At 61.5% G+C, this 12,538-nt stretch overlaps 1 protein-coding gene across 1 annotated transcript in view; it reads left to right on the top strand.

Annotated features, from left to right (window-relative positions):
• The first annotated feature begins 3,792 nt into the window (after positions 1 to 3,792).
• Positions 3,793 to 12,538, top strand: part of NPAS1 (neuronal PAS domain protein 1) — a 118,248-nt gene continuing 109,502 nt past the window's right edge. Inside the window, exon 1 of the mRNA XM_075915360.1 lies at positions 3,793 to 4,000. The gene's annotated coding sequence lies outside the window, so the exon portion shown is untranslated. The remainder of the gene's footprint in view (positions 4,001 to 12,538) is intronic.

Below are 12,538 nucleotides of genomic sequence, written 5' to 3'. Positions count from 1 at the left end.
ATTGCAATGCATTTGTTTAAACAACTTAATCATAGCCGGGCAGGTGATGAAATTGTTGGGTGTAAAAAGGACAAAAATAATAAAGCGCTGTAAAACTTACAACCAAAATGCCGGTTTCTCCACATTTCAGTTGTATTGGCGTCCACCCACCCCCCAGACTTCTCTCGAGTACCCATAAGGGCACTGGGTAAGATGTTTGTTTCACCTGCTCCTAAAAACCTCCAGTGATGGAAATTCCACCTGCCTAGGTATTTGGTTCCAGTGCTTAACCTCCTCTTCCACATGATGCTCACCCCAGTCCAGACTGTGTGTGCTCATAAAAAGCAAGTTGCTGTGATTCTCATCTGTGAGCAAAAACCCATGGGAAATACATTTCAACTTTCTCCCAACTTCCACCTGTTTAATCCACACAATCCCGGGGCTCACACCTGTCAATTTCAGCCCTCAAGGTGCTGGAGGGCCTTAGGAAAAGGGATCTGAAGGGAATGTCAGACACTTGGAAATACTCTCGCTCCAGCGAGTCACAACAAACCTCAATGGCTATCTCTGGGTGCTTGCCGCTTCAGCAAAATCAAGCAGCGCGCAAAGGACAATGAGTATTTAAAAGGGACGCCTCTAGCCGAAAGGGCAGAATCTTTGCAGAGCGTTTACTCGTGTTTAACACAGAAACCCTGCTACACCACCATGAATTGCTGTGCCGCATTTGGGCAAGGGATCCTCAGACCTTGCCTCCCTTCAAGAAGAACTAATGTTAATGATCAAAGCGTTCTGAAATCTGCACGCTCAGGGAGGGGACCTTGAAAACTCACGTGTCCTGAGGGGCTGAGATCGAAAGGGTGGTGCCAACTGGGGGTCATTTAATTAAGTGTTCCCCCACCCTGCGTATATGGGGAGAGGCCTTCAGATCCAGCCTGCCCATATATTGGGAGTTGATTTTCATAGACTCCAAGGCCAGTGACTTGCCCCAAAATTCATTCCTAGAAAAACATTACATCTTGACTGAAAAACGGCTAGTGGATGCTGGGAGGATGTATCGGCATTTTGGTGCCTACCACTCATTGACTAAAGATCAGTGAGGATGGGATTTTCAGCATGGAAAAGAGACAACTCGGGGGGGGGGGGGGGGGGAGGAATATGACAGAGGTCTGTAAAACTATAGCCAGTGCGGAGAAAGTAAACAAGAGAGTTTTGTTTACTCCTTCCCATACCACAAAACCTGGGGCAGAAAGGGGAGTCACCAAAGGAAATGAAGAGGCAGCAGGCTTAACAAAAGGAAGACTTTCTTCACCCAAACACACAGGCAACCTGTGGAACTCCTCGCCAGAGGATGTTGTGAAAACCAGGAGTTTAACAGGGTTCAAAAAAGAGCTAGATACATTCATGGAGGTTAGGTCCATCAATGGCTTTTAGCCAGGATGGGTAGGGATGGGGTCCCTCGCCTCTGTTTGCCAGAAGCTGGGAACGGGTGACAGCGGAGGGGACACTCGGTAATTCCCTGTTCTATTCACCCCCTCTGGGGCTCCTGGCCGAGAGGACACTGGGCTAGCAGGACCTTTGGGCTGACCCAGTCTGGCTGTTCTTACGTGGGAGGTGGGGTAGGGTTTAATTTGCGAGGGTGTGTCTGGCTGAGCGGGGAGGCTGGCCGTGGTGCCTTCATGCTGTGGTTTGGGGGCAGAAGGGAGGGGGCGTTGGGCCCTGGGTTTCTGGCTGCAGGAGGAAGTGGGTGCCTTGTGTTTAGGCGTGTGTGTTGGGGGCCAGGGGGAGTTGTCGCAGGGTGGGGGGGGCAGCAGAGGGGGGTGCTCCTTGGGTGGGGGTGCTCCTTGCTGCGGGTGCCAGGGGGCGCGGCTGTAGCGAGGCTTTTTCTGGGGTGTGTTGCTGTGGGAAGGGGCCCAGCCTGAGCTGAGTGGTGCTCTGGGGGTCTCCTGATGTGGGGCCTGGCTAGAGGCAACGGGGGGTGACACTTTAGGGGTGGTCGCAGAGCAGTTCTCTGGGCAGGGGTTCCTGCTGTGCTCCTTTGCTGGGGCGATGGAGGGGGGTTGTGGCGCTGGGACTAGGGTGCCGGGGGGGGGGGATGGGGGTCCTGGCATGAGTCTTGTGGGGGTGGCTTTGAGAGTTGGGGGTGCCACTCAGGGGGTCCTTGTGGGGTGCTGCACTAGGCAGGGGACCCTTGGGATGGACCCTTGCTGGGGGGCAGAGACCCCAGGGTGGTTTAGGTGTTTTTGGGGGTTGCCACTGTGCAAGGATGTTGGGAGGGGGTGTTGCACTATGGGAGGGGCAGTGTGAGTCCTTGCAGGGGGGCTGCTCAGGGTTTTTGGGGGGCTGCTCTCTGAGGGGTCCCTATGCGGGGCAGGGGGCAGTGTGAGCCCTTGCAGGGGGGCTGCTCCCCGAGGGGTCCCTGTGCGGGGGGGGCAGTGTGAGCCCTTGCAGGAGGGCTGCTCAGGGTTTTTGGGGGGCTGCTCCCCGAGGGGTCCCTGTGTGGGGGGGGTGGTGTGAGCCCTTGCGGGGGGGTGCTAAGGGTTTTGGGGGGCTGCTCCCCGAGGGGTCCCTGTGCAGGGGGGGCGGTGTGAGCCCTTGCAGGGGGGGCTGCTCAGGGTTTTTAGCGGGCTGCTCCCTGAGGGGTCCCAGTGCAGGGGGGGGGCGGTGTGAGCCCTTGCGGGGGGGCTGCTCCTCGAGGGGTCCCTGTGCGGGGGGGGCAGTGTGAGCCCTTGCAGGGGGGGCTGCTCAGGGTTTTTGGGGGGCTGCTCCCCGAGGGTTCCCTGTGCGGGGGGGCTGCTCAGGATTTTGGGGGGGGCTGCTCCCCGAGGGGTCCCTGTGTGGGGGGACGACGGTGTGAGCCCTTGCAGGGGGGCTGCTTAGGGTTTTGGGGGGGCTGCTCCCTCAGGGGTCCCTGTGCGGGGGGGGGGCGGTGTGAGCCCTTGCGGGGGGGGGCTGCTCAGGGTTTTTGGGGGGCTGCTCCCTGAGGGGTCCCTGTGCGGGGGGGCGGTGTGAGCCCTTGCAGGGGGGGCTGCTCCCCGAGGGGTCCTTGTGCAGGGGGGCTGCTCCCTGAGGGGTCCCTGTGCGGGGGGGCGGTGTGAGCCCTTGCAGGGGGGGCTGCTCCCCGAGGGGTCCCTGTGCAGGGGGGGGGCAGTGTGAGCCCTTGCGGGGGGGGCTGCTCCCCGAGGGGTCCCTGTGCGGGGGGGCAGTGTGAGCCCTTGCGGGGGGGGCTGCTCAGGGTTTTTGGGGGGCTGCTCCCCGAGGGGTCCCTGTGCGGGGGGGGCGGTGTGAGCCCTTGCAGGGGGGGCTGCTCCCGGAGGGGTCCCTGTGCGGGGGGGCGGTGTGAGCCCCTGCAGGGGGGGCTGCTCAGGGTTTTTGGGGGGCTGCTCCCGGAGGGGTCCCTGTGCGGGGGGGGCTGCTCCCCGAGGGGTCCCTGTGCGGGGGGGCGGTGTGAGCCCTTGCAGGGGGGGCTGCTCCCCGAGGGGTCCCTGTGCGGGGGGGCGGTGTGAGCCCTCGCAGGGGGGGCTGCTCCCCGAGGGGTCCCTGTGCGGGGGGGCGGTGTGAGCCCTCGCAGGGGGGGCTGCTCCCCGAGGGGTCCCTGCCGGGGGGGCGGGGGACCCCTCCCCGCAGCCCAGCCCCGCACGCCGGCCGGCGGCATCAGTATTCAGCGGGGTGCGCCGCCGGCAGCTCGGTGCGTCCCCGCCCCCGGCCCCCGCCCCCGCCCCGCCCGGCGCACGATGTCCGCTCATCACCATGTGAAAGGCGGGCGGCCGGGCGGGAGGTGCGCGGAGCCAGCCGGGGAGGCGACGGGACCCGCCGGGCGCCCTCCCTGCAGCCGGGGCAGCTGCGGGCCGCCCCAGCCAGCGCGGGGGGGTCTATGGAGGCGCCTGCCGGCCGCTGCCCCCCGCGCCCCGAGGCCACGGCGGATGGTCGCCCCCCCGCGGGACGGAACGGAGCCGCCAGCCGCGGCCCCCGCAGCGGCCCGGGCACCTGCCCCTCTGCCCTGGGATCCTGCCATGCCAGCCGGGTAACTGTCCTCGGGCTGCGGGCCGGGGGGCGAGGGGCAGGGCGGAGTGCGCGGGACGGGGGGCTGAGTATGTGGGGCGGGGGCTGGGGGGCTGGATAGAGGGGTGCAGGGGCTGAGTGAGTGGGGCAGGGGCTGGGTAGATGGGAACAGGGGGCTGTTTATGTGGGGCAGGGGTGCTGGGGGCTGGATAGAGGGGTGCAGGGGCTGAGTGAGTGGGGCAGAGGTGCTGGGGGGCTGGATAGAGGGGTGCAGGGGCTGAGTGAGTGGGGCAGAGGTGCTGGGGGGCTGGATAGAGGGGTGCAGGGGCTGAGTGAGTGGGGCAGGGGTGCTGGGGGGCTGGATAGAGGGGTGCAGGGGCTGAGTGAGTGGGGCAGAGGTGCTGGGGGGCTGGATAGAGGGGTGCAGGGGCTGAGTGAGTGGGGCAGGGGTGCTGGGGGGCTGGATAGAGGGGTGCAGGGGCTGAGTGAGTGGGGCAGAGGTGCTGGGGGGCTGGATAGAGGGGTGCAGGGGCTGAGTGAGTGGGGCAGGGGTGCTGGGGGGCTGAATAGAGGAGTGCAGGGGCTGAGTGAGTAGGGCAGAGGTGCATGGGGCTGGATAGAGGGGTGCAGGGGCTGAGTGAGTGGGGCAGAGGTGCATGGGGCTGGATAGAGGGGTGCAGGGGCTGAGTGAGTGGGGCAGAGGTGCTGGGGGGCTGGATAGAGGGGTGCAGGGGCTGAGTGAGTAGGGCAGGGATGCTGGGGGCTGGATAGAAGGGGTGCAGGGGCTGAGTGGGGCAGAGGTGCTGGGGGGCTGGATAGAGGGGTGCAGGGGCTGAGTGAGTGGGGCAGGGGTGCTGGGGGGCTGGATAGAGGGGTGCAGGGGCTGAGTGAGTGGGGCAGAGGTGCTGGGGGGCTGGATAGAGGGGTGCAGGGGCTGAGTGAGTGGGGCAGGGGTGCTGGGGGCTGGATAGAAGGGGTGCAGGGGCTGAGTGGGGCAGAGGTGCTGGGGGGCTGGATAGAGGGGTGCAGGGGCTGAGTGAGTGGGGCAGGGGTGCTGGGGGGCTGGATAGAGGGGTGCAGGGGCTGAGTGAGTGGGGCAGAGGTGCTGGGGGGCTGGATAGAGGGGTGCAGGGGCTGAGTGAGTGGGGCAGGGGTGCTGGGGGGCTGGATAGAGGGGTGCAGGGGCTGAGTGAGTGGGGCAGGGGTGCTGGGGGGCTGAATAGAGGAGTGCAGGGGCTGAGTGAGTAGGGCAGAGGTGCATGGGGCTGGATAGAGGGGTGCAGGGGCTGAGTGAGTGGGGCAGAGGTGCATGGGGCTGGATAGAGGGGTGCAGGGGCTGAGTGAGTGGGGCAGAGGTGCTGGGGGGCTGGATAGAGGGGTGCAGGGGCTGAGTGAGTAGGGCAGGGATGCTGGGGGCTGGATAGAAGGGGTGCAGGGGCTGAGTGGGGCAGGGGTGCTGGGGGGCTGGATAGAGGGGGTGCAGGGGAATGAGTGAGTGGGGCAGAGGTGCATGGGGCTGGATAGAGGGGTGCAGGGGCTGAGTGAGTGGGGCAGAGGTGCTGGGGGGCTGGATAGAGGGGTGCAGGGGCTGAGTGGGGCAGAGGTGCTGGGGGGCTGGATAGAGGGGTGCAGGGGCTGAGTGAGTAGGGCAGGGATGCTGGGGGCTGGATAGAAGGGGTGCAGGGGCTGAGTGGGGCAGGGGTGCTGGGGGGCTGGATAGAGGGGGTGCAGGGGAATGAGTGAGTGGGGCAGAGGTGCAGGGAGCTGGGGGCTAGATAGATGGGAAGGGGGGCTGATTATGTGGGGCTGGGGGGTGGATAGCAGGGCTGAGGGGGGCTGGAGGATAGATGGGATGCTGGGGGCTAAGGGGGCTGGGGATTTGCGGGCCTGGGGGGCACAGCTGGCATGGAGGTCTCTGGGAACTAGTGGGGTCTGGATAGAAGGGAGCAGGAAGCTGACTAGGGGGCAGGGTGCCTGGCTGGGGACGTGGGGGTCACATGGGTGATGGGGCATTGGGTGTCTGGGAGGCAGGGGGGTCGGCCTGGCGTGGTGGGCACCTGGAGGAGGTGTCTGGAGAGAAGATCTGGGGCTGACGGTGTCTGTGGAGGGTTCTGTGGGGTCACATCTATGGGGGGGGGTCCAGGCAGGGATGCACGTGGACAGGGTGCCCAGGGGCAGGCAGGGCCTACGTGCAGGTGCGGAGAGGTCTGTCCAGGGCTGCTCCCCTCCGGCTCCAGAGCACATGGCACCGACAGCATGGGGAGGGGGTGCCCTGAGCTGTGGGTCCCGACTTTAGCGGGGCCCCTCCTGCCAGTGAGGACATGGGCAGGGTGGAGGGGGCTCAGGCTCGGTGTGTTTGCATGAAATGGACCCGACCCCCCTTCCCCCGTCACTCCCATCCACACGCCCGCCTCTGTCGCCACCATCCCATAAGTCCTGCCCCCCTGGGAGGGAGGGGGCAACAGAGCTCAGCCCCTGCCAAGATCCGCTCAGGCATATCTGGTGGGGTTCAAAAAGCCCCCCCCCCCCCAATGAGCACTGACCTGCGGCTGGAAACTTCCCCACCTCCCTGCTCACATCGCCCCGGACGTGGGGGTCGAGCCCAGCTCTGCCCCCGGATGCTGCGTGGGCAGCTCCCCCTCCCCCCCTGGGTGTGGAGGGAGGGGCTGGGGGAGCAGGACTGCGGGGGGCTTTGAATGGGAGTCCCCCCCCGGGGCTAGGCTGGATGGGTGCAAAGACCCACGGCAAGAGGTCTGGGGAGTGGGCATCACCTGGAGGTGTGGGGGGGAGGGGGCAGGGCGTTGAGACTCGAAGGGTCTGAGCCGAAACCCCAGCCCCGCTCTGAGCTCCGGGCCCCTCCCAGAGCCGGCCGGAGAGCAGCTCCGGCTGGCAGTGCCAGGGATCCCAGGGATCTGGGCACAGCCTGGGCAGCGCACTGCAGAGGGGATGTCTCAGCAGGTGAATCTTGCCCCTTCGCCGGGCCCTGTCGGGCACCCCCAGAGCTCCCCCGCAGTCACGTCTGCTCGGATGCCTGGGTGCCAGCTGGCAGGTGGGCAGCGTCACCTTCCGCTGGGGCCAGGCGGGGGAGGGTTCCTGGCCCCGGCTGGTCACCTGCTGCACCCTGAGTCCTTCCTGGTCCACATGGGCAGAGCCAGGGCGGGGCTGGACTGGCTATCCAGGGCGTTATCTCTCGTAAAGCACAGATCCCGACCCTGTCTTCTCTCCTGCTCCTTATCCTGGCCAGCAGCTCCCCAGCGGGTCCCAGCCTGAAAGCAGCCCCTATAACCTCGGCTCTGTTCTCTGGGGCTTTGTGCAGCCTATGAGGCCAGAGTTTGGCCCAGCCTGCCCCCTTCTCCATACCAGGAATTTGGGGTCTCCCTGGCTGCAGCGGGGCCTGGGGAGGGTTCCCACCCGCCCAGCGTGTTCTGAGCCACAGTCGACTTTCCAGGGTTTCTCGGCTTTGGCTCGTCCTGCCTGGGGAAAGGGAAGGTCAGGACCTGTCACTTCTGTGCCAGGAGGGGCCGTTCTGATCTGAGCTCCTCCCTGGCGCAGGCCAGGGAACCTCGCCCCAGGATCTCGGCCTCCAGCCAGGTCTGAGGGTCGAGCCCGAGCGGAGCGTTTGGGAAGAGGCGTCCGATTGCCATGTAGACTTGGAGCGACAGCCAGTCCACCTGCGAGCTGTTCCCAGGGTTAATCACCCTTCCCTGGCACCAGCGTCCGCACCAGCGTCCTGTCTGAATTTCTCCAGCTGCCCCTCTTGGCCGTGGGGAAAGCAGGAACGGCTGGGCTGAGATTGGAGGGGAGGAACTGGCCAGCTTTGGGCTTGTCTGTCCTAGCCAGAGGCTGGGGTCTAGCAAGTCCGTCCCACGGCTGTTCTCAACAATCTCCTCTCCAGGGCTTAGCCCACCCTCTCACTTAGTACCAAACAGGGGCGGGAGACAGCTCTGGAGAGGAGCAGACCAGGCTGCTTTGGGAGGGGTTGCTTAGAACAGAACAGGGCTGGGGGGCAGGACTCCTACCATCCGGGCGCCCTTTATCCCTCCTGACCCTGGACTAGAACCCACAATCCTGTCCTTCCCAGGCGAGCTCCCTATCCCCTAGGCCACGGGGAAAACGACCCCACACCCCTTACTGTCAGGGTGCTCCTGGGTTCTAGATTCCGCCGAAGGACCCGCTGTGACGCCTTGGGCTAGTCCCTTAGCCTGTTCCCTGATTTGTGAAACACGGATGTCCGCCTAGCCCCGGACGGCGCTGCTGCCGTGTGTCCCGTGCTTGGAGATCCTCGCCGGGGGAGCGGCGGCGGACATGACCCGCACGTTTGTGGCAATGGCTCGGCTAGCGCGTGCGTGCAGCCCTGCTTGGCTATGGATCATAGCCCCCATACTGCGCAGAGCTGGGGAAGACTCTCCTTGAGATCAAGTGGCAGTGTGAGGGGAGTGGATTCGACGGCACAGGGGAATGTGGCGTTCCAGGAGCCGGCTGGCGTCTATTCAGTGACATGCAGCAGCCATAGAAAGACCATCTGTGATTCCGTGGGCAAGATCTTTGTTCTTGGTGCTGCTGCAGGAGACAGAGGATGGGGCTGGAGGACGAAGCGGGCGGGTGCATCGGTTTTGCTGCTAGAAAAATTCCCAGGAGCCTCTGAGGATTCCTGGGGACCCAGAGGTCCTGCTGTCCGGACAGGGCAGATGCAGCCAAGTTGGTGTACTAGCGTGGTCTGGCAGAGATTCCCAAGGGGACCCTCTAGCCTGGCTCCTGCCCCCTTCCCCTCCCGACTGTCCTGGGGCGTCTTCACTAAGGCCCTTTGAGTTTTGCTTTAAGAGTTGGGGCTCCATGCATCACAGGGCCCGTTTCTCTGCTGTCTCGTTGGACTCGAGGGCTCCGCGTTCTCCCAGGGGGGCTGTGAACTCGCAGGGTGGAACGTGGCACGTCCTGCCTCCGTGGCCTCCGATTTTGCCCCTCGTTTCTCCTACCGCTTGCTCGTAGCCCTGGGCCTTCTGCAAACCCTCCAGCCACCACACAGCAAGCTGAGGGGCAAATAGCAAAGCCCCTCCCCGTGGGGGGGGGGAATCGTCCCGGGGGCTGAAAAGCCGGAGCTGGTCTCCCCCAGGCCCCTCTCCAGCGTCCGGCCGTGGCCGGCCTTGCTAGTGGCAGGCTGGCATTGGTATGCACAGAGGCAGGCGTCCTATTGATGAGCTCAATTTGCTATGCGTGAGAGGTGTGGGCTCGGATTGGTATGTGCGAGAGGGTGCGAGTGCGGTGGGGCGTGCGGGCGGATCGGTATGCATGTGCGCGCGTGGCGGGGACGTGGGCCAGAGCCGCTCGGTGGCTGCGGGTGGGTGGAGGCTGCGGGCGCCTCTCTCCCCAACCTGGCTCTCTTCTGCATCCCCCGGGCCTGCAGGGAGGCTGGAGGCAGGGGCACCAGGCGGCGAGCCCTGAATGCAGAGGCAGATGTGGCATCCGGGGTCTGACCGGCACCCGGCTGGCGGAGGGGCGCCCGCAGGCCTGGCTGGCGCAGTGGGCAACAGCAGAGTCTGTCTGGAAATGAGTCTGCTCGGGACGCGGGAGGCCAGATTTTTCTAAGGTGCAGTTGGGTCGTTTTCTCTTTCCGGGAGTTGGCGGCAGGGAAAGCAGATCGGGGAGTTTCCCGTCCTGCAACCGGTCCTAGACACCAAGGAGCGGTGTGTCGTGTTTGTGCTCCCTGCATGACAAGGGGGGTTGTTTCAAAAAACAGACGGACAAGCCTGGTGTGAATCGAAATGAGGTGCAATCTCAGAGCCATTGAAATGTTCTCCTTTGCCCCCTTTTCATCTCAACTTTTTGGTGTGGGTTTGAAACCGTCCTTTCTGACATTAGCTTCCACTTACGGGCTGTCTAGATGCCACCCTGCTGTTAATTAATTAATCAGCCAGATCTGGTCCCTGGGCTTTGTTACAAACAGACTGCAGCGTCTTGCTAACTCCGAACTAGCTTCGGTGTAAGTTCCTAGCAAGTGATGATTAAAAAGAAAAGAAGACAAACTCTTGTCTTTCTTCCCTGCTGTTTGAGGCAAGTCCTGAAAACAATCCGTGCAAAAGATCTATCGCTCTGCCGAATGGAAACACATCCTGTGATTTTTCTGATGGGGAAAAATCGAGATTTTGAGTTTTCCCCCGACTTGAAAAAGAACACTCCGTAACCTCTGTGGGTTTGTACCGAATGCTGTGGATTTTAATTATAACTCCCGCTCGGGAGCCTGCAGTAACTGAGCTAAATTCATGTCATAGTTTATGCTAATATTTTTGCAATTAGGGGCTTTGAGAAAGATCTCTCTTGAATGCTTTTAGCTTCTTGCCTTGTTCTGATCAGAGTCTTTATTTAAAAAAAAAAAAAATCTTGCCACAAACTTGGGGCTGCGAGAAACATGCCGGACAGGAAAGGTTTGTGTGTGAAGATAACGGCTTGTTTCATTCATGCCGCGGAGGTGTGATTTTTATTGAGGGTGTCTCACATCCACACTGTGGAGGTAGAGCATCAACTCTGCCAGGGGCTATCCACGATTTACTCTGTGACTTAGGCTATGGTATCCGACAGTTTGTCCGGTCCCTGCCCGTCGCTCTGCCCCCTGCCTAGGCTAGTGCGACGTGTGTGCACAATGCCCGTGCCTTGCACTGGTGTAAATGCACGAAGGTGCAGGCTGGTGGCAGACTCAGACCCCACAGAATCAAGGGAAAGCAATAAAAAAACCAACCCGGGGAAAGATGCTGCATTGCAGTTTCTACGCTTGGAGTCTCTTTCGCTCCTCAGAGCAGTTCCAGGTTGGGCCAACCTCGCACGCCCCTCTTGCTTTGGCTCTGCCCCCTAAAGGGAGCTCTGTCTTCGGCCGTCAGGCAGAGAGGGTGAAGGGGACCTGTTGGCTTATAGGCTGTGGGCCTTTCGCAGAGGGCAGGGCCGTGCAGCGAGACTTCTGGCTCTCGGCTTTCAAGATCCCCAGGCAGCAGAACTCTTTGCCAGCCTGTTTCTGAGCAGTTCCTTGTTTTGTGGGATCTCCGTTTGGTTTTTAACTCCGGGGTCCTGGAGCAAAAAGCGGCTCAGAGTTCACACAGCTCCTTAGAGCATTAGCAGCCCCATCGCCAAGGTCTGCAGTGTGAGATTAGGGGGACTGTATGAAGGTTGATTTTTTTTTTTTTTTTTTTTTTTTTAAAGCACCTGATCTTGTAAAGTCGAAGGAGCAGGTCCTCACTGTGCATGTGAAGTCGACGGAGTGCGTCCCCAGCAGCCTTCGACTTCAACAGTGATGCATTGTGGGTAGCCGTCCCACAGTCCCTGCTGCCCCTTTGCATTCTGGGTTAGGCTCGTTAAGCGATCGGTTCCTTGTCGCTCGCTCCCAGCGTCAGCTCACTTGCTGATCGCCCTCCTCTGTGTGTTCCCTTTGATGCATCCGTTGCTGGCTGCTGTCGGCAGACAGGATACTGAGCTAGGGGACCTTTGGTCTGACCTTGTCTGGCCGTGCTTATGTTCTTCTTTGTCACCCCAAAACAATAGCTCTGAGGTGGGGCTGTCCCCCACGTGCTCTGCAGTGAAGGCCGATGCAAGGAATTTACTCGGCTTCTCTGCAATGGGTTTGTCTTCTCTGAGTATTCCTTAGCGCCCTGACCATCTAGCGACCCATGTTCCCTCCATCCATGTGCAGAATAAATTTTGTCATGTGCACGAGGCATGTGTGAATGTGCACCACCAGTAGAAACACAAACCTGGCTGTGGGGGGCTCTGCTAATCAGCTGGGCAGCATTGGACTCGGATTGTCGTGCAGGCTTCCTGCAGCTGAAGTGGTGACGGCAAGTCTTGCGGTTAGTTTTTACGTCTTTAGCAAGTTACTTCTCACGTTGTCTCTCGCCTGCTTTGTTAAGCTTTGACACTGGCCCGGCGGGAGCGAGTTCCAGTTATCCTCACTGGGGTCTGACTTCCAGATCCGGGAGCCTGCCTCTGCCTCTCCCCGCCTCCAGGACTGTGCTGCTTAGACCTTGGAGCAGAGACCGTCTTTGTGTTCTGTGTGTGCAGCTACCGTAATACACCTAACAGCATTCACATGTACACAGCAGGATCCTGCTCCAGGGCAGGGTGCCAAGGGGCTACCGTAAAACACCTAATAGCCATCTGCATGTATGGCACAATGGAGTCCTGCTCCATGACCTGGGTGCCAAGGGGCTACCGTAAAACACCTAATAGCCATCTGCATGTATGGCACAATGGAGTCCTGCTCCATGACCTGGGTGCCAAGGGGCTACCGTAAAACACCTAATAGCCATCTGCATGTATGGCACAATGGAGTCCTGCTCCATGACCTGGGTGCCAAGGGGCTACCGTAAAACACCTAATAGCAATCTGTATGCATAGCACATGGCACAATAGGGTTCGGATCTATGACTGGAGTGCCAAGGGGCTACCGTAATTCACCTAATATCAATCAATAGAGTGCATGGCACAACGGGATATTGATCTATGGGGCACAAAGGGGCTACCGTAATACATCTAAGAGCAAGGGCTGTGATTAAGGCTTCTGGGTGCCCGATTATACAGA

This window comes from Pelodiscus sinensis, unplaced genomic scaffold, assembly GCF_049634645.1.
Source record: "Pelodiscus sinensis isolate JC-2024 unplaced genomic scaffold, ASM4963464v1 ctg34, whole genome shotgun sequence".
Lineage (NCBI taxonomy): Eukaryota > Metazoa > Chordata > Testudines > Trionychidae > Pelodiscus > Pelodiscus sinensis.
Note: the sequence above shows the minus strand (reverse complement) of the source record. Positions and strands in the feature narration are given on the sequence as shown.